A 20642-nucleotide genomic window follows, 5' to 3' on the forward strand; every position below is an offset into this window, starting at 1 on the left:
CATACATCCATGCCCAGTAAGTGCCAGATTTGTGTGTTCAGCCACACTACCTATTTTTTGAAAAGTTCATCTGCAGCGAGTACAAACAATTGTGGTAATCGGGACTTGTGTTTCTATTGGTCTCTATCCGTGGGTGGGGGACTACTGAACTATAATATGCAATGGCACCTACTCAGCTCAATGCTCTTTGGTTGAAGGTTGAATAAGCGGTTGAAGGTTTTTGCAATGGCACCAAAGGCTGGCGAAACCTATCCAGTAGCTCAGAGGAAAACGAGCCTTGTTTGAGCACTAGTTATTCCTTGGCCCCTATAATGTGTTTATAGTTGCGTAAGCTTAAGATGAATCTGATTTCTTTCTCTTTTTTAAAAAAATCATCCTTTGAAAGGAAAATGGTTTCTATAAATATTCTGCTATAGATATGAAGCCAACAGTGGGCAGCCACCTTACACCTTTTGACCTGTCTGCAAAGAACAGAGCTCTTCTCTGCAAAGGACTCCTGGATGTCTGTTTTTACTCTGTGCCCTTCCATTCATTTGCCTATACAAAGCAATAAAGGGTAAAACTAAAGTAACATAAATTGGTCTGTCTTCCTGAATCCATGTCTCGCTAATGTACCCAGATTAACTCAACTGTAAATTGTCTCCTTTGGATGTCGTGTCTTGCTGAAAGTTTCCTATATGATTCATGATTTGAATTGCTTTTAACAGCTATTGGCTAAGCAATATGGTAAATGTACAAGGTGATGCAATTGGCATTAGTGAGAGAGAGAGAGAGAGAGAGAGGATGCACAGGAGCATGTAATGCAGTCAATACTACATTAACTACTGATGCCCAATTACAGAAACTGGAAGAGTGGCTTTTAGGAGCATTAGGACTTGCAGAAGAGCTGAGATCACCTGCCGCTCCTTGCCTAAAAGCTTCACCCTTTATGCGCTGGGATCAAAGCAAACATTCAGTTGCTATTTTGTCGTGCACAGCAACAAAGGGGCGTGTGGGGAGGGGGCGGTTCTTGTTCTTTTCCTTGCCTAAAAAGAAGTGTCACACAGATGCTTTTAATGCATGTAAATTCATGTCTTCGTTTTTCAAGATTTTGCTCTCCCATCTCCTGGGGGAGAGGCCCTATTTGAATAAAGACTTTAACTACCACTGCTCTAACTAGTTCTGTTGCTCTGTGCCTTTGTCACTGAAAGACGTACTCTACCTCTCCCCCCCCCCTTCTTCTTTTTTTGTCTTTAGTGAATTAGACGGAGCAGAATTCATCCTCCCCACCCCGTATGGTTTCTGCACTTTCTCTAATCCCAACCTGATTGTTTGAGAGGCGAGGTGCCTTAAGTCGCTAGAAAGCATTCTAAATATAGAGAGATGATGGCTTCATTTCCACTGAGGTGGTAAACCTGAGATTCAACTGTACTGCTTCAAACAGCAGTTGTGGACTCGCACGATTGAAAGTGCTTCTACACACAAAATCAGTCAATAAAAATCCCAGCATGTCAGGGAGAAGGGTAGGTTAGATGCTTCCACCATGCCAGTTTCCCTGGGGGAGGTGGGGGGCCCTTCAGGTTGGTGTTTTATTGAGGGTACATTCAGCAACATGTTATTTGACAATACTAGGGCTAATACTACATTAGCAGTGGATTTAACCTATGTTATTAGTTATTCTATGATGATTTACCAACGCTACCAAAGGATTTATGTCAGGAGGGGTTGCAGCACAACAAAAGCAGGGATTTTAGCAGGAGGTTACAGGATATCTGCCCCAACAGAATCATGAGCGTAAATCTTCATGAATGTGCAGTATAGAAAGAGATAGATAGATAGATAGATAGATAGATAGATAGATAGATAGATAGATGATAGATAGATGATAGATAGATACAGTGGTACCTCTGGTTGCGGACAGGATCCATTCTGAAGCTCTGGTTGGATCCTGAGGTTTTTGCAACTGGAGGTGTCCTGCGCATGTGTGCAGCTTGGTAGAGCGCTTATGTGCATATGGCATATGGAAGGCTAGGGTGAAACAAGTTGTTTGGCATAGCTAGAGTTCAACTGGTTGAGTACAACAGATAAATGCTTTAAGCTCTTGGGACATCTAAGAAGGAGCAACTGAAGCCCATACTTTAAAGATACAAAGTTTTGACACCTAGAGTTCAAATTCCATGCTGTAACTCAAATATTATTTTTCACTGTTTTTAGTCTAAAAGTAATTTGCAATATTTAGCTCATCCTTGAGAAATACAATGTGATTCCAGTTTTACAGATGAGAGGAATGGAGATTGATGCTTGTCTAGGAACTGTTCAGTGGAGTTAATGACTGAACTCTGATTTGAACTTCATGTTGATAGGAGAGAGTGCAGTGCTATCTACTGGACCATTGTATGTGGCAATTTATAAGAAATAAGGAGAGGATGTAAGCCAGTGGTCAGTGTGCAATGTAGATTCTTAACTTCCACCTCTCTTGTTTCATGTCAAAAGGTAATGACATATGCGAATAATTTTATAATTAGGCACAAGTCAAGCACAAGGAATTATTAAAGCCACTGGGAGCTTGAAAGGGTCTAACTTTGAAATTGTAGCAGTGCAGAGCGAAAGGTTTGTATTGTAATGTTTAGTGAAATAAGTTTAGTGGAATGAAGAATGCCAAGACTGAGGGCTCATAGACATCATGACCACTACACAGAAGTCAGTGGAAATAGCCTCCATGTTGCTGTGATATGCAGGGCAGCTGGGTTCTCCTTGTCCGCCATGGTGTGGCAAATCGACCTGCATGTTAAAGCCACTGAGTAGATATCAAGTGGCCTCCGTAGAGTTGTCTCTTTGGAACCCCCTCCTCTTCAGTATTAGACAGGCACCACCTATGTTATGTTTTCGGTGCCTCCTGAAGGCCTTTGTCTTCCAACTTTTAAGTTGATATCTTTTCCAGTCTGCATTACTACTGGAATTGTTTATACAATGTTTTATTGTTTTACCACTTGCTTTCTGCCTTGGGCTCCTTTGGAAGCAAGGGAGGGATATAAATTTAGGAAGGAGTTCAGTGTCATGTTGTGGAGAAGGTGCCACCAGAACAAGCATTGCTACTTAACAGATGGAACAATCCTCGCCCCCTGCCTGCTGTTCTGGGTGTTTTTCCAACCCTCCTGATCCAATTTTAGGGTTTGGGAAAAGCCCTCATGCAGAGCTTTTGTTGATGAGACTCAAAAGAAATAGTATTAAGAAATAATGGAGCAACCTTATCAGTGTCTTCAAAGAGCAATTCTGAGAGGAGGAGCCGAAACTATTGTTGTCTTAGTCCTAGTTCATACATTCAAAAATCAGGCATTCAAAGTGGATTTAATCGCTGTAGCTGTATAGGAAAAATAACATAGGCGCTGGATCCTCTTTGTCAAAAAAGAATTTTTGGGAGCCTTCTGACATCCTTATCCTTTGGAAAGAAAATGCATGAAGGACAACCTCCTGGACCTCAGCTTCTATGTTACTTTTGTGGCAAAGAGGGAAGATTTGGCAATATATGAATCTGTCTATGACTTAGATTCCTAGACTGAGACATTCCTTCTTTGTCCTGCTACTTTGCATGGAAGGGAGCAATACAAAGCAGTATGTTTTCATCGCCTTCCTATGAATATATCCACCCCCCTTTTTCATAGAGGGAGAAAACTCAAGTCAAATGCTAATAAATCCCAGAACAGGGGAGACCAACATGGTGCTCTCTATATGTTGTCGGGCTACAACTCCCATCAGCCCCAGCCAACATGGCCAAGGGCAGTGGGAGTTGTAGTCCTGCAACATCTGGAGGGGACCACATTGTCTATCTTTGGCCTCGATATATAATTTCTCAAAATAATTCATGGGTATCCTTACTGATGAATCAAGAGTGCATACTAGTGTTGTTCCTGTCTTGGCTAATACTTTTGCACGTCTGCATATGTTTTGTTCAATCAAGTATTGGGCAGAATCAAAAATTGGGAGAGGATTGTTGCTGTTAGCTCTTCTTCATCAGTGCTCCTTTGCAGACCCAAAAGACACTCAGGAGAAGACCAGAAAGTCATCCCCTGGCCTTCAATCAGGGCAAAGAGTGTGTGATGCTATGGAGTCATGAGTCTGCTTGGTTAAGATCTGGTGGTTTTCAGAAATCTTGTTAGAAATGGATGCCAGTGGTTCTATATGCAAAACACTTCCAACGCATGCTAAGTTGTTTAAACAAGCAATAGCTTCCAACTGGTCAAACTCTTGTGATCAATGTTTAGTTTAATGAGCATTGTTGACAATATTTCCCCTGTAACAGTTCAGGCCCACAACCCCCAAAGTTTGAGAAACCTAGGCCTCCTTTTGATTTTAATCCCACACCCTTGCACTCTGATACTTTCCTTGGTGAAGTTCTGGGCTCACATTCCTAGTTAAGATCACAGGCACACACACCCATATGACTCATTTGTTAGCCTTTTCTTTTTGGAAAAAAGTGCACTCTTTAAGTGGGCTGCTCAGCGAAATAGGTACATTCATAAAATAGCTGATTGAAAAGCAATATTTCAGATAAATACAAGCCAGTGATCTATCAGCAGCTGTAATAAAAGCTGGGCTTCAGGCTGTGATTTTATTTTGAAATAATAAGAATTGCTTTATTCTTTTTACTTGAGTTACCATGGTAATTCTGTCGTGTAGCAGTGTTATATTGATTTAGAAAGTGGACAGTAATATTTCTTTTGTGTTACTCTGTTTCTAGGGGTTGATTTCTAATTTCCACTTGGAGATTACTTTTATAAATTTCTTAAGTCCTTCCCCCTTTTTTCTCTAGCAGTGTAATTTCCCTCTCACACAGTGCTATTTTCTGAGCTTATTGGTTTGCTCTTATTTTAAATTAAACTTGCAGGCTTCAAATATTGAAATGACATCTTTGTCTGTGTCTGTACTTTGGTTTAGCAAAATATTACAGTCTGGTGTTTTATACTTAATAATTTAAGGGAAGCTTTATGGCTGCCATCAGTGGTTCTTGGGTAACGTATGACTAAACCAACAGAAAGCGTGGACCTCTAACATTTTAATACTGTGTAATGATGCCTCAACCTTGCATACCATTTCCTTTTTAAAGAAAAATGTACCTGGTATGCAAGAGCAGGTTTTAATAATTAAGATCTCAGGTTATTTATGTGAATTTATAATAACTGGCTTGGTTTCTGCCTTCATAACTTCCAAGGTAGCTAAGAAAACAGCCAAATCAGTGCATGAGGAGTATGGCGCGATGGGGAGACAAAGACTTCCATACATTTTCTTCTTTCAAAGTGTTCTTCCATGTCTGTGCAGGTGGTAGCCAGAGCAAAATTATTAAAAAGCAAACACCTAAAACGGCGACAGCTAAAATGCAACATGGTGGTTGTGCCCATATGACTTCTACTCAGAATTGCTTGGCATCATGTAGTGTTCTTAAACCTTGGGTCACCAAACGTTGTTAGGCTACAATTCCCATCATCCTTGACCATTGCCGGCTAGACGTGATGGGAGTTATAGTAACTGGTCCAGAAGCTTCAACTAGTACAGAATGCAGAGGCCTGGCAGCATGCAATTCCACTACTGAGACAGCTGCACATTCAAGATTCTTTTGTCAATTCACAAAGACCTCAACAACTTGGGCCCCAAGTATCTGATCTCTTGTACTCCATCTTGATCATTGAGATCCCCTGATGGGGCATTTTCTCATGATTGCCCACACCCTTGAGGTATGGTCAGACTTCATAATGGGCTGAGCCTTTAGTGCAGGAGGGCCTGCCCATCGAACTTCGTACCAGTAGAGGTTTGCCAGGAGCCATCCCTGCCTTCTTTCAGACATCTTTGGAAACTGTAATATTTAGACACACCTTCACAATCTGAATTCCTCTTTTTAGCCAGCCAGTCTCTACCCATTTTGCATTGATGTTTTGAATTATGCTTTATAGATGCATGTGGACTGGCTTTATTGTGTATGCTGTGTGATTTACGTTCTGAAAGTGTGGGTTATTTATTAAATAAATAAATATAGTTTGACAACATCTGTGGCCCAAGGCCATCTGGGAACCCTGGTATAATAATAAGCCCTCTTCCTTTTTCTCCATTTTTCTTTCCTCTTTTCCTTTCTACTGTTCCTTTTTCTTGTTCCCTACTGGTTGTCAATATGTTTGGGGAGAGACTAGCTCAGGCCCAGGTAGCAAAGTGCTGCACTCCAGATGTTGGACCACAACTCCCATCATCCTTGACTGTTGGCTATGCTACCTGGGGATGATGGGAGTTGTAGTCCAACAACACCTGGAGGCCATCACTCTTTCATGTTCAAAGGGGTAGATTTAGGGAGGGATTGAATTGTCCTACTAGGTTTATAAAATATAAAATGTATACATTATTATTATTTTTTAAAAAGCAAACTATGATCCAGTTTAGGAGCTATAACTGATCTGCCAACATTGCCATACCTTTGGTGCTAGTTATCAACACATTTGGTCTGGATACCCAACTGCCGAAAATCGTGTAGCCGCTATCTGCAGCAGACATTTAATTGCTTATCAGCAACTTCCTCTGAGCGCATGAGAAATAATGCTCACATGATACTCTGCCTGGGAAGGGTTTGTCTTAGGAGTCTATCCTTGCATGTTTCTTTGATCAGTTCCCTCCGCGAAATCAATAGGGATCCCTGTGTCGTCTGTGTTCCACAGATCTACGAACACACTCACTGATCCTTAGGTGAGACTGATGTGCCTTTTTATTTATAAAGTGACCTGTAAAGGTTGTCATCCAATTCCTGAAAGTGCTCATAGATTCATAGAATTGTAGAGTTGGAAGGGACCTCGCCCTGTAGTGCAGGACTCCTGCCCACAGCTAGTAAATATTCAACATTTTTAAATTGGGCATAATTTTACAGATTGAGAAAGGGATCCCATTTAGGATTCTGTCTATTTAGAGGATCAGGACCTAATTTTATTGCTTAAGACAAAGGTAATTCTTCATTTGCTTTAAAATCTGAGAAAAATATGAAACAGTAGAGTTATTTTTAATCTGAGAACAAACTTTCAGCATGCTTTACAAATCACCCCCCTTGATATCTTTGCACATAAAGCAGGTGAGAGTCCCTAGCCATCCTTTTGACGTCACTTGGCCGCAGCTTAAATGCAAATGCATCAAATTAGGAAGCCTATCCCTCCTAGCCTTGGGCTTTTCTCTCAAACCTGCTATTCTAGAATGGCCTTATTGTTTGGATACAACCAATATTTTTAATCAAAATTCACTTGGCAGGGAAAACCCTGCACATTTCATTGCAGCCTGGAGATATGTTTATTTTATTATTCTGCTAGATGTTTCGCTTGATTTTTTAAAAAACCCATTACTTTCAAAATACAGGACAAGGTAAATCTTGGGTTCTAAAAGTAATGTTACCTAAGATGCTGGATTAGCTATGCAAGGCTGAAATGAATAGCCTTTCATAGAAGACAGCATATCCCAGGGTGAGGGAACTAGTGATCCCAAGTGCTGGATGTTGCGGATGTCCAGCTCACATCATCTCTCACCATTGTCCTTGCTGGCTGGGGCTGGTGGGTGTTGGAAATCCAAGGACCACTGACGGAAGATCTTAGAATTGTAGAGTTGGAAGTGACCCAAGGGTAATCTAGCCCAATCGCCTGCAGTGCAGAAATCTCAACTGAAGCATCCATGACAGATGGCCATCCATCTGGATTATGATGTGTGTAACCTACAATGGGGTGTGTGGTCTATTCTCCAGTTTGCAGGTTAATTGTTGAAGAGGTTCCAAAGTAAAATACTGGTCATTGTAATAGTAAACCTTTTCCACAGGTGTAGCTGTGTTAGCGATGTGTTGCGGTATGTATATGTGTGTGTGTGTGTGTGTGTGTGAGAGAGAGAGAGAGAGGGGGGGGGGGCGCGTCCACTTTTGTCCACTATGGCATGCAACCCTGGAGGGTTTCCTATAAGGCACTTGTGTCCCTTTGAAAAATATTAGACACCCCTGCTTTAGCAAGACATGAACAAGCTTAGCCTTTTCTGGGCTCCATCACTCCCCCTTTCCTTGTCTTCCTTCCCTACAGCCAGGAGGAGTTTGGAAATGTTGACTTTTGCATTGGGTTTGCCATAGCTTCTCATGTTATCCAAACTGGTTTATATGGTTTTTGCTAACCATGGTTTAAATACACCAGCATTAGAAACAATGACTTGACGTTGGCTTGTTTTAAACTACTCTTAGTTAAGCCAAACTTGCTCCTCTTAGCAGCACAAAGAGGCGGGGAAAAGGACAGAGCGGGGTGGGACACAAGCCCAAGAGCAGGCTAGGCTTGTTCATGGTTCATTAAACCATGGTTCAGCATGATATCCAAACAGTGCTGAAACAGTGGCACTGTACACATACTTGTTTTTGTCCTTTTCTCATTCCTCATCCTCTCTCTCATTTCCCACTGTTGATAACTGACACGTTACCTTGTTTTTAAGACTGCGTTGTTCTGTGATTGTGGCAACAGATCTTTTTGTTAATCCTTGAATCCAGACTTGCTGATCCTCAAATTGAACACTGGCCTCATTTCTAATGCTTAGGCGGTTAGGTGCAATGCCTTCTGTTGGACTGGAGACCATAATTCTTCCCTTGCAGGAGATATTGCTAAATAGGAGGGCTGGCATCCTGGATCTGAGTGAACTTCATAAGCAAAAGAAAGACCTTCCAGGTCATCCCCAAGTGATCATCCTGGATGCTTGATTCCTATATAACTCGTTGACATGGTAACAGCATCGCATAGTTTCACTACATCAGTTTTGCATGGTGATAATATTTGAATGTATTGTCACACATAGTGAGTGCATAAATTGACTACTGTAGTCTTCACTAGGGTTGAACTAGGTTGAAACACTAGCCTTCCATAAATGTCAACTCTTGCCACATGCAGATGAAGTCAAATAGCTTCAAATTGATGACCTAGCCTGAAGAAAGGAGGACAATGGAGTACAATTAATGTTAGCATGCAAAGCGAGCAACTGGGGGACTGCTGGACAGTGAAAAATCAGGCATAAAATTCCAAGGCAAGCCAGCTGCTTTTCAGTTTTTATGCAAAGATCTGGATAAGGTTTTTGAGTACTTTTAGCTGAAACCACTTTGAAACTTACCCAGTCATCAGGGACCCTAAAAAGTCGCGGTATCTGTTCATGTGTTTTCTAAGCCTATCCATTCAAACATGCTTAAAAACCCTTCTTCAGACCTTAGTGCTCAACACATAAAGATCTGAAGGATCATGCCCAGAGATGATGGCACACCCCTGTGCCTTCTCACACTTTTGCTGTGGCATATTGTGTCTTCAGATGACACCAGAATATAGCTAAAGTTTTTGAAGGATGAGTGATCCAGGTTCAAATCTGTGTTCACCTGAAAAGTTCATTAGCTGTCTGTGGACAAGCCACTATTTCTCAGCCTGAGTCCACACATTCATGTCCATCCCTTAGTGCCCTTAGCTCTGAATAATTCCTTGCCTGTGTAACAAAAGCCACGAGAGCTCAAATACTAACAAATAGATATTTTGTATCATCTGGAGCACAATAGTTTTCATTGCTGGCAGCTGTAGGCCGTCAAATGATAATCACCGAGATGCATATAAATGCATAATCATTCTACCTTAAGTCTTCTTTAATAAGGCTGCAAATACAAAGGAAATCCATATGCATAAATATTTTCCTAATATGCATGGGGACAGGTGGAGAACAATAACTAAACATTCAGAGCCGATGGTGTTGGTTCTTGCTTGCATTCGTGGACACATAGAGCAATGAAAAGTTGAGCAGGGCAACAAAGAATTTATAGTACATGAAGGCAAGACACCAGAGTCCAAGCAGAAGTAGCTAGCCCCAGTTCAGGGGCCTAATCTGGCCTCCCACGTGATTTTTTTCTACATCCCCTCCAAGACCCAGCCTAGATATAAAGCCCAGCACCCTGACGGCAGTGCAGATTGCCTCATCCCCAGTCATCAGATCAATCATTTGATGAGCAGAGGGAGGGGACACAGAGGGAGGGGTCACACGCACTGCTGGCATAATGAGTCCATCCCCAGAGGCTTGCCCAAGGGTAAACGTGGCCCTTGGGAAAAAATGTTATTCTCCCATTAGTCCCGAGCAATATTAGTCATCATATATGACAAGTGATTGCACAGGCCAGGGCCTTCTCAGTTTGGCACCGATGTTGTGGAAACCTGTCTCCGGGGTAGTTTACCTGCACCAATCTTTATGTTCTTTTTGTGGCTTTGTCAAAACATGGCGTTTTAGTGTGGTGACTGAATGCTTTTAGGATTTTCTTCTACTTCTTTGATAGATGATTCTCCTTCATGGGTTTTTTTTTAAATTATTACTGTTGCTGTGCTTTGATTGACTTTAAGAGGTGTGTATGTGTGCTTGTCAGAAACACATTTTAAAAATAAAACCAGTTTAATACTGTTTGTTTGGTCTAAGATAAAAAGAAACAGACTGTTAGTATCTTGGAGAGCCTTGCCTCAAGGCATGGCCTAAAAATACAAATAGATAAATAGGTATGTCAGTGAGTTTATGATCTGTATGTTGCTTGGACAAGATATTTGAGGCTCCCGCCATCTGCTTTAGACTGTAATTGCAATTTGTCTCTCCCTCTACAGTTCATTCGATTATGACTATAAAACACACCTTCTGGGATGGCATAATTGGGCAGCTCAGAAGTAATCTTGGTTTCCACAGGAGAGAAGTTTGCAAACTGATGTATGTGGTACCAGAACTCACTAAGAATCTGATTAGAGGCAGGAAGATCTTGCGCAAGGAGTGTAAGCTCCCTGTTGATTTGAAAGGGTCAATAGATTGACACTGGCCTAACTACTGTGGATTAAGTTAGGTTTGATTCAAATACTACTTTGTTTGTAGTACTGATTGGGCTATTCTCCAAGAAGCCACTGTTAACATAGTATAAATACACATGGGCCTTCCATTTAGCTCTATGCTTACTGCTCAGCGGTTGTGGATACTCAGCAACACACATGGCAAGATGGCGCCAGTATAGCTTGTCTTTGTTTCTTTTCGCTTTCTCTTCTCCTCTCTCTTCTTTCTCACATATGCACCACCCCATCTCTTTCTATTTTTAAACAGCATTTGAAGATCCATCTTTAAGAAGAACTGCCATTGTAGCCTTCAGCTCTTCCTCTCCTTGTGTCTCCTTCCCCTTGCCTTATTGTCTGTCTCTGGTTGCTTCCATGTGAGTCATCATTCCCGGGAATTGCCAGAGAAATTCACAGGGAATTAGAGATGGAGGAGAATTTTGTTTGGTCTGCTTTTTCAAAGTGAGCTGACACCATTCATGCCTCACAGGCTAGTACACAGATTAGAATGTAATTATCCTTCAGGTTTTGCACTTCTTTGAATTTTGCATTGCACTTTTTTGTTTCGAAAATGTATTAAAAACGTGTCTTTTAGGGTAAAAGATGTTTAGAAATGCATCCACTGAGATGAAATAACATACTGTATTTAAGTGCATGTTTATGCTAAAATATTTATTTGCATTTGTATTAAAATAAATACAACTTTTTGTAAAGATACTTTCTTTTAAAGAAAATGCAGATTGATTCAGAAATAAGACTAAATGGTCTTATGAATGAACACATGAAATAGACATAGATCTGAAGTATAGTGTTTCAGCCATCCATACAGAGAATTCCTGCTAATTTGTTGGTAGCTAATTGAATTCCATTTTTTCCCTGAGTTATCTGTCCTTTTTTAAAAAAATGAATCTGAATTTTCCAGGTTGCTGTGGCGTTTAAGCACCTCACTTTAATGTATAAACTATTAAAGTGCTATTGATGCACTATTGTGTGGCTTATGAGTTAGGGTGACATACTTGGCAATGCTGTTGTGGAAGAAAAGTTAAGGGAGAGAAGCAGTTATCTCCCTCCTTTGAGCCAGTCAAATTCCTAGAGGAGCAAGGGCTGTTTTTGGTACCCTGCATGCTGGTAGAGGCAGTGAGAAAGTGCCCTCATTCATCCCTGGAACTCTCCATTCCCTTGTTCTGTGACATACACCTGCATGTTGCTGTGCAGCCGCAGATGGAGCTTGCTCCAGCTTCTGGACGATGGGGCATAATGTCATTGAGCACCTTGCTCAATGTCATTGAGCAGCTTTTTGGCATTTTGGACATCTATCTCAGTGGCCAGCTCCCCCCCCCCCCCCAGTGCTGTGCCTGGACAGGATGGTACAATCTTGGGGTTGGGGAGCACCAGGGTCACCATTGGCTGCCATCCCCATATCCTCTGCAGCCACAAGGTAGCACAGCAGGTAATCTAGACCCTGCGCACCTTGCATTTTACCTTCCCTGTAACTTTTAAATTTAACTCACAGCTGTTGGCATTTCTTTGGAAAAGGTGTATATTTTCACTGTTCAGATATATAACTTTTGAAAAGGCAGCAATCCTTAGCACATTATTTTTACAGTGAATAATTACCATTGCATTCAATGAGGCTTACTTCAGAGTAAAACGTTCTTAAGATCTCACAGCAAGGCTGCAATCATCCACTTTTGCCTTTGCTGTGGAGACAGGCCTTGTGGGATGTTAATATAGAGCTGTATTAAATGGTTTGTGGAACCACAATTATACAGTAATTGCACTTCCAGCTGATTGGGGGGAAAGCAGTGCTTCAGCAGCCCTAAAGGATCCTAGTGTGGAAGCAACCTACATAATATTATAAGAGAGAGAGAGAGAGAGAGAGAGAGAGAGAGAGAGAGAGAGAGAGAGAGAGCTTGTTTCCTTTTTTAACTGCTGCCCACAGCTTATTATTTAAGTCATATAGAAGCAATAAAGGTGATTGCTACACAGACTAGTTCCTAATACTTGCCATTTTCTTTCTATGAGATGGTTTACACTTAATGCTGAAACCAGGTTTAGGAATCAGGATCAGGTTGCGGGATCACCTGGGCCAGCCTTTGCCAACCCAGTGCCCTCAAGATGGGTGTTACAGTCCAAAGTATCTATGCCTTGCTATGAACATAGCCAGGATCCCAAGCTTTCTGCATTGAGTGTTTTCTAACGTAAGATCCCATAGGCCACCCCTACTATTTAAAACAAGTGTAGCATTAAATCTCAACTAGTCCTAATAGATTTTTACAAACAAAACAAAACAAAAACCATTGATGGATATGCTATCTATACAGCACCATTAATATTGGGGTTCTTCATCAACCAGTCTAGGGAACTGGGATGACAGCAGAAAGGATGTATTTTGCATCCAACATATAAGCCAAAAGAATGCAACAAAGCTGACATTATTTTGGTTCATCCTTGTTTGTGACATGAATAATTAGGTGCTGATAGTCGTTGAGGAAGATGGCTTTGTCTCTCAGAACTGTGGGGAAGAATAAATTGGCTGTTATGCTGTTTCGTGAATTAAATGTCTCTTGTTTTCCTCCTTGCATTGTTTTGCTGTTTAGGGGAAGAGAGAAGAGGCTTTGTTTATGCCTTTGCTCCATCTTCTTCTCATTTGATGGAGATGCTGACAGTAGCTGAGTCAGAGCACCTGCAAATAAGAGTTATAATGTACTTTACGGTATATGGTTTACACATTTCTTTAAAACAGAAACGGTGTCCTAGAAATATACAAAACAATGATCAAGCGAGAATGCAATCTTGTAGCTCCATCAAGAAGCACTCTGAGCAAATATATGATTCCTTTGAGTTTTTGGATGAACAGAGGCCATAATTCAGGCCAGCGTAACTCAACCTGCTTGAGCCTTTGGGTCTACCCCCGACCCCTTATTGACTTGCTGGGCAGCAGAACCCCCCAGCTAAATTTCCTTCAGATTCTCTCATGTGTGCAAATGCCCAGTAACATAAGGAAGCAAAGTTCTTGGTGTAAGTAAAGTTGCTATTAAGTTTCACCTGCAGGCTGAGGTTAACGTGAAGTCAGTACGCAAAGAGAAATTAGTGACAGGCAGATTTGGTACACCCCCAAACATAAGGAACTAGAGTGTTGGAACAGTTGTTAGTGGAGGAAGAAAGCATGGTAAAAGCCTGTCAACAACAACAACCCACATGGTACAATAGGGCAGGGCAGTCCAGGATATGCAGTGTCTAGGAGAACGCCAAGTAAGCAGCTCGGTCCAGCAAGTCTTAGAGTGGACTGAAAGGTTTTATACTCTCACAGCAGGTTTACCACTCAGAGGTGATGCAACTCCTGGACTGCCCTGCAACTCCTAGGCATCTTTGAGGCTGTAAAGGGGCAGGTCTCTGGCATGGAGCTCAGCCCAGACACTGTTCCATTCCAAAACATCCTTGCATTAATGAAATGACATGGGCATGGAGAGATCAGTTCCTGGGGAGGGGGGACAGCATTGGAGGGCAGAGCACTCCAGAACTCTTGATCTGCTCTGGCTCTGACTCAGGCCAAGAACCTGCTAGATGAGGCCAGTGGTCCAACTAGTCCAACATCCTGTTCTTACAGCGGCCAACCAGATGGCTATGGGAAGCCCACAAGCAAGACCTGAATTCAAGAGCATTCTTCCCTCCTGCAATTTCCTGCAGCTGGTATTCAGAGGCATGCTGGCTCTGGCCCTAGACATACAGCTTAGCCATCAGAGTTAGTAGCTATTGATGGTTGGTTGTGTTGCTGGTTCCTGTATTTGCCCCTTGAGTCACTGATCCGATGGATCTGTTCCATCTTTTAAGTCAGAGCTCGCTCTGCTCCTCTGAGCCGGGGTCCTTCATAGTGTCTGTTTTCCATGGGACGTTTCATGAAGTAAATGTATACATTGGTAAAACATGTATCAAGAGACTCTTTTTAATAGATAGTACTACCACTTGCTTTGATGCAAAAAAAGTTGTTGATTGTGAAATTGAATGTGGAATATAGAGTGAAAGCTGAAATGGAACATCTTCACATGTGAGGAAGAGTGGGATATAACAACAACAAAAAGAACAACAATAGTAACAAATGTATAACAAAATACCCCTTTCGTTTTCTTCTTTAAACTGATTTGATTTTTAAAAAAATACATATCCATATAATCCTCCACTGTTCAGTTAACAAAGTAAACAAGTTCATGTGTTGCTGTTCCTGACAATATGCATTATACATTTGTACATTATAATTATGCACTTCATTGCCTAGCTATTTTACGTTTGCACGTATCTTTTCAAAATTGATGGAAGCATGTGACATTGTATCGTTGTTCATAGACCTGCAATATTAGCCAGTTTAAACCCAACACACTGGTTATTTTCCAAAATTTAACGAAATGTTTCCATCCCCTCCCCTGATGTTCACACATTTCACTCTTCTCACTTAAGGCAGGGGAAGCTAGCTTGCAGCCCTCTAGAATCTGTGTTCCTGTGCAACTACAATTCCTATCATCCCTAGTCAGTAGCCATACTGGCTGGAGCCGATGGGAACTGTATTTCTGCGATGTCTGAAAAATAACAACAAACTGAACAATAAGTTTAGAAAAATGAGAAATGGAGAGAAACTAAAGCTGACAGATTCACCCATTCCTACTCTAAGGTTAATCTATTCATCCTCTCAACAGTTATTATTATTATTATTATTATTAATTATTATTATTATTATTATTAGCAGCAGCAATGGGAGTCTGAAATCAGTGGCAGAAGACTGGCAGAGGGAGGGGCTTCTTAACCATTTGTTTTCCTGCTGTCTGCACAGAACCCTCCCCACTCCTTCCTGGGCGGCGGGGGGGGGGATTCTTTGAACCCATATCTTTTTCTCTGTGTTGGGGAGGACAGCTGAATGATGAACAATACCATGATTGCAATGAACAATAAGGAAATAGGGAAAGGGTTAAGCACCCGTCCCACCCTCCCATCACCTCATTCTCAGTTTCAACCAAAGGGATAGCTTTTATTTTAGAAAAGTGTCTGGGGGAAAATCACAAAAAATTAGCTTGGCCTTTAAAATAGAAAAATATATATATGCAGTATTTAAAAAACAAAAGAATTGCACAGACCGAGAAGGTATAGAAGCTGCTGCTGGTTTCTCTTTCCAGACATTTTTCTCCTAAGCCCAAGCAAGTAGTGGTCTTGACTGGGAGAAAAGAGATGTAGAGAAGTAAGCACATAGTGGGTATTGAGGGAAGGGTTCCACAAATCCCCACTGCTTTTAAAATTGGATCCCCTGCCATCACCTTTCCACCTGACAGTTGCAATTACTAAGTCCCCATGAACTCTGGGAATTTATTCTGTGTATCCATGCTTGGGATTGCACTATAAGGCTGTAAGCATAGTTGGAGTCACGACTAGGGCTTATTTCTGAGTGGGCACACATAGGATGGCATGGCAAGTTAGTTGGCACTTGGTGCCCGCTGAAATCAGTGGGGCTTAAGCCTACTGAATTGAATAAGGGCTTTCTTGTGAGCACACATGGTTAGGGTCCAACCTGTGGAACTGCTGCCACTGTATCTAGTTTGGCCCTCAATTAAAATGAATGTGTTAAAAACAGGATTTGACCCTAGATTTCCACCAGTGGGAGTGGGTGGATAGCTTCAGTTGCAAAACTTGAGGAATGGTTTGGGGGGTTTTTTAGTCCTCGTTGCAAACAGTAGTCTATTCTTTCCGCTGTGCTTTATCAAAGTTGCTCTATGAAAGTCCATAGTGGGAACACAGTTTTAATTGTTGGAATTTGGGGAGGTAGACGGAGAAGAGCAAAAGAAAGGCTCAAGAGAAACCCATCTGAAAGAAGTTGGTTGCATACAGAGTATTTCTGCCTCCCTCCAATGTTAAGTAATCTGTGTTAGAAATCCTTTATGTCACGTCCTTTACAGTTCTCAATAGGCTTTTTCAGTCAAACAGTATGGATGCTAGCAGGAGGTATATTTGGCAAATGACCTCTTCTCAATACATGTATGTTCAGAGGTTTGCTTTTCTCTATTCTTTTAATGCTGTGCTCTAAAAAAATACATTTTTCTTCCTTAAGAAAAGGGAGATTGAAAAGGCACATTGAAAAAATAATTCTGAAGGGTGGGACCTCTCTGTAATTTTTCTTCCATGTTAGTAGCACTTAAAAGTTTTCAGTCCCTGATTCTGAAACTTGTTTTTAAATAATAACTTTTTGGTTCCACTTAAAAACTTGTGGTATTCAACTTTGTTATAGTCAGAGTAGGCCCATTTAAATAAGCATGTCTAAGCTATGAATATTAATTTCATTGATTCTTCCTCAGCAAAGCATTGTTAAATGCTACTCTTGGTTTTTTAGTTACGTTGACATACTTGGGAATTTCCCAATCAAGATTCCAGCTTCCCAAGCAAATTAGTAATGAGGTCTACTTTAACTACGTATTAATCTCTTTGTGTTGGTTTTTTGTATCTTTCTAAATACATGACTACTAACACAGCTGGTTAGTATGTAACACTTTGCATCCATGTTGCTTTAGGGAAACATCCATATTTTCCAAGGCAACCCAAAGTGACTTAAATATAACCTAACATAAATATAAGTTAATTTCTTCAAAAATGTTTAAGTTGGTAGGTGGTACTGGACAATACAGTGGTACCTCGAGTTACAAACGCTTCAGGTTACAAACTCTGCTAACCTGGAAGAGTTACCTCGAGTTGAGAACTTTGCCCCAGGATGAGAACAGAAATCATGTGCCGGCGGCACAGCGGCAGCAAGTGACCCCATTAGCAAAAGAACATCTCTAGTTAAGAACAGTTTCAGGTTAAGAATGGACCTACAGAACGAATTAAGTTCGTAACTAGAGGTACCACTGTACATTGCTTCAACTTTGCTGCTGGGTTACTGAATGATTATTTAGTGCATGACCTAATTTGTCTGGTCTCTTCCCTCACAGGGCTACTATTCCCAGAGTTGGCTGCCAAGAGGGTTTGATTGTCGAACCATTCTGGGAATGGTAGCTCTGTGAGGGGAATAGGAAGTCACTTAACAACTCTCAGCACCCTTAACAAACTAACCCTCCAAGAATTCTTCTGAGGAAGGGAGCCACGGCCATTTAAAGTAGCAATATAGTGTGAATGTAGCTCGAGTCTGCGGCAGGGCTAAATTGAAACAAATTTTGAAGCTGGAGTGGTTCCTGTGGTCCTGTGGACTTTTCCTAAGCTCTTCAGTATGGCTAAGAAATTAGCAGCATGACACTCATCCTGAGCCATCAGTGTGTCTTCCTTGACACCTCCGATGTCACATCTCAGGAGATGCCGCGTTCCAACCTTCCACTCAAAAGTGCAAAAGGAGAAAGTTCCCTTCTCTCATTTTGCTCCTGCCTGTATAACACCAGTTCCACCCACTGTTAAGACATCAGAACCTTTTATCCAGACACTAAGTTTAATGTTTGCCACAAGGCAGCCTTTTACAACCAAAGTTCTGAAGCATTTAAGACAAAACTCCCAGGCTAGGCAGAAGTGTCACTCTTTTCGGCTCTTCTCTTTCCCTCCCTTGCAACTCCAACCCCAGAAGGGACAGTTTAATGGAGTCTGACGCTTTCAAACTTGGAAATGGTTTTAAACATCAATTAGTTGACCAGCTTCCTCGGGTAAAATTGAAAATGCTTGCCAAAAATCTTGTGGTATTTAAACCTTTTGTAAAGTCTCTTGTCAAATACAGAAATGATTGCCTCTTTTCCCACCCCTCTCTCTCCTCCCCAGCCACTCTCAGCCCTGCATCTGGTTTAATATAATGGGTGTTTGCATGAATGGCTTAGTTAGCCGGAGTGGTAATAAAACACTTTAAATTTATTGTGACATTTGGATTTAATTAAAAAGTACACACTTAGAAAAGTAAAACATAATGTGAAGAGAGAGTTAGGAAGGTTTTTCTCCTTTTCTTCCAAAAAACTAATTAGAGTTGTATTTTAAATTGTTTATGTGCTGCTAATCATTGTAATAAATCATTTATACTGAAAAAGACACACTCTAATGTGCCTGTGTAACTGTTTATGTTCTCAAGTTTCTATCATGAACAAATTGATCTGGAAGTGAATTTATTAACCACTAGGGAAGAAATCATTAGTGCTTTCTCTAAATATTCCCCAGGTGCATTTTTATTATAGTAGTTTACTGCTTTAACTAAACGCACCGCTATACAGACTTGCTTGTAATTATGATGCAAATTGACTTTCCATCACTTAAAAGTGAGGGAGCTGTCTTTTTTAGTTGCTCATATTTGTCTTTCTGGTATCAGAAAATGACATGTCTTTAACATTTTGCAGAGGCAAATTGAAATTTAGCCAATCTACTCTTCTCTTTGGCACTAAAAGGGGGGGGGGAGTTTTCTCCTGCACTTTTGATTAAACTGGTATATTATTGTCATTTTTTTTGCTGCGATGTGGAAATCAGCAACCACTCATTGGCCCTTCTTAGGGTCTGGTTTCTAAACGGGCCATGTTTTTACTCGAATCCTCTGCTGTTTTGCGATGTTTTCAAAACCTCTGATAGCTGAAGGCACCCTTTATTTCTGAATCAAAGCTGGAGATATGTCTCATTCTTACACCCCCAAAATGTTTACTTTTTGAGCATGCAAATGTAAGACATGTAAAGGAGACCAGCTTCTATATATCTTCTTGAATGACTATCCTGCATGTGGCTACAACCCTGTTGCATTTGTCTGCTTGGTAGTGATTAACTGATCTAGTTGCACCCAATCCATAGATCTATTTGTCCATGCCTAGAAGATTGGAAACAGGAAAGTCCAGAGTAGCACATTGCACTCAGTTGTGACTTCCTGCAGGGCCCACCTTGATAGCTCTCACCATTTGACAGGACCGACCGCACTGTCTTCTTCGGAACATTGGAAACTCCCTTGTGACAGCTCAGGGCATTTGTCCATCTATCTGATGGACTGCTCTGTTGGGCAGCTATTCTCCAGAGTCTCTACCAGAAGTCTTACCAGTTACCTGCTATTTGACCCTTTTTAACCAGAGATGCCAGCTGGTTCCCAACTCTTTACTTCTGATGTTGTTGCGTATCCACATTGTGCTAATAGAAAGATACCTTAGAATATTCACAATATTCAGTGAAGCCCATTTCAATTATCATATTTGTGCTATTAACAGGCTTTCACTAACTGCTGGCGGTCTTTCCTTTTCTCCTGCTTCTTACCGTCAAATTGCTTCCTAAAACATTGCTTCCCTAATCTCAGTTTCAGAAGCAATCTAAAGCCAGTACAAAGTTTCTCTTTAAAGGTTTTATGAAATCTCATAGGCCAATTACTAATGGCCTGTAGACAATTTAGTGTTCTAAAGCATGAGTCGTCAATATCTCAAGATCTGTGTTAATTTCAATCGGCAAAACAATTTCTGACCTGTAATGTGTGTTTTCATACAGAGAGTTCTTACCAAAAATTGTCCATTGGTAGGAAAGAGGCATTGTGGAAAAAAGTGGTTCGTTATACTGATCAGCTTTACTCGAACATTGGCTTTACCTTATATTTTTCAGGATATTCTAGCCAACCCACATTCTGCTACCCCATAGTGCATCCTGCCTCTCCATCCTTTTTTGCAGGAAGATGGTCCCTCCATCAGCGGCTGGTTGCCATTGCAACAGATGCTGCCCATTCATCCTACTGTTTAGCTGGCAGTGGAAAGGGTACCACTGCAAGTGAGATCCAGCTAGCATCCAGTCCTATTATATTTTATGTATATGTTAAAAAAGAGTATGTTAAAGCTGCTGCTTCTTTTT

The 20642-nt window shown here is 41.1% G+C and overlaps 1 protein-coding gene across 6 annotated transcripts in view; it reads left to right on the forward strand.

Moving 5' to 3' along the window:
- Window positions 1-20642, forward strand: part of LMO1 (LIM domain only 1) — a 98312-nt gene that overhangs the window by 17111 nt on the left and 60559 nt on the right. The window lies entirely within an intron of this gene.

The sequence above is a fragment of the Podarcis melisellensis genome (assembly GCF_964234715.1).
Source record: "Podarcis melisellensis genome assembly, chromosome: 1".
Lineage (NCBI taxonomy): Eukaryota > Metazoa > Chordata > Lepidosauria > Squamata > Lacertidae > Podarcis > Podarcis melisellensis.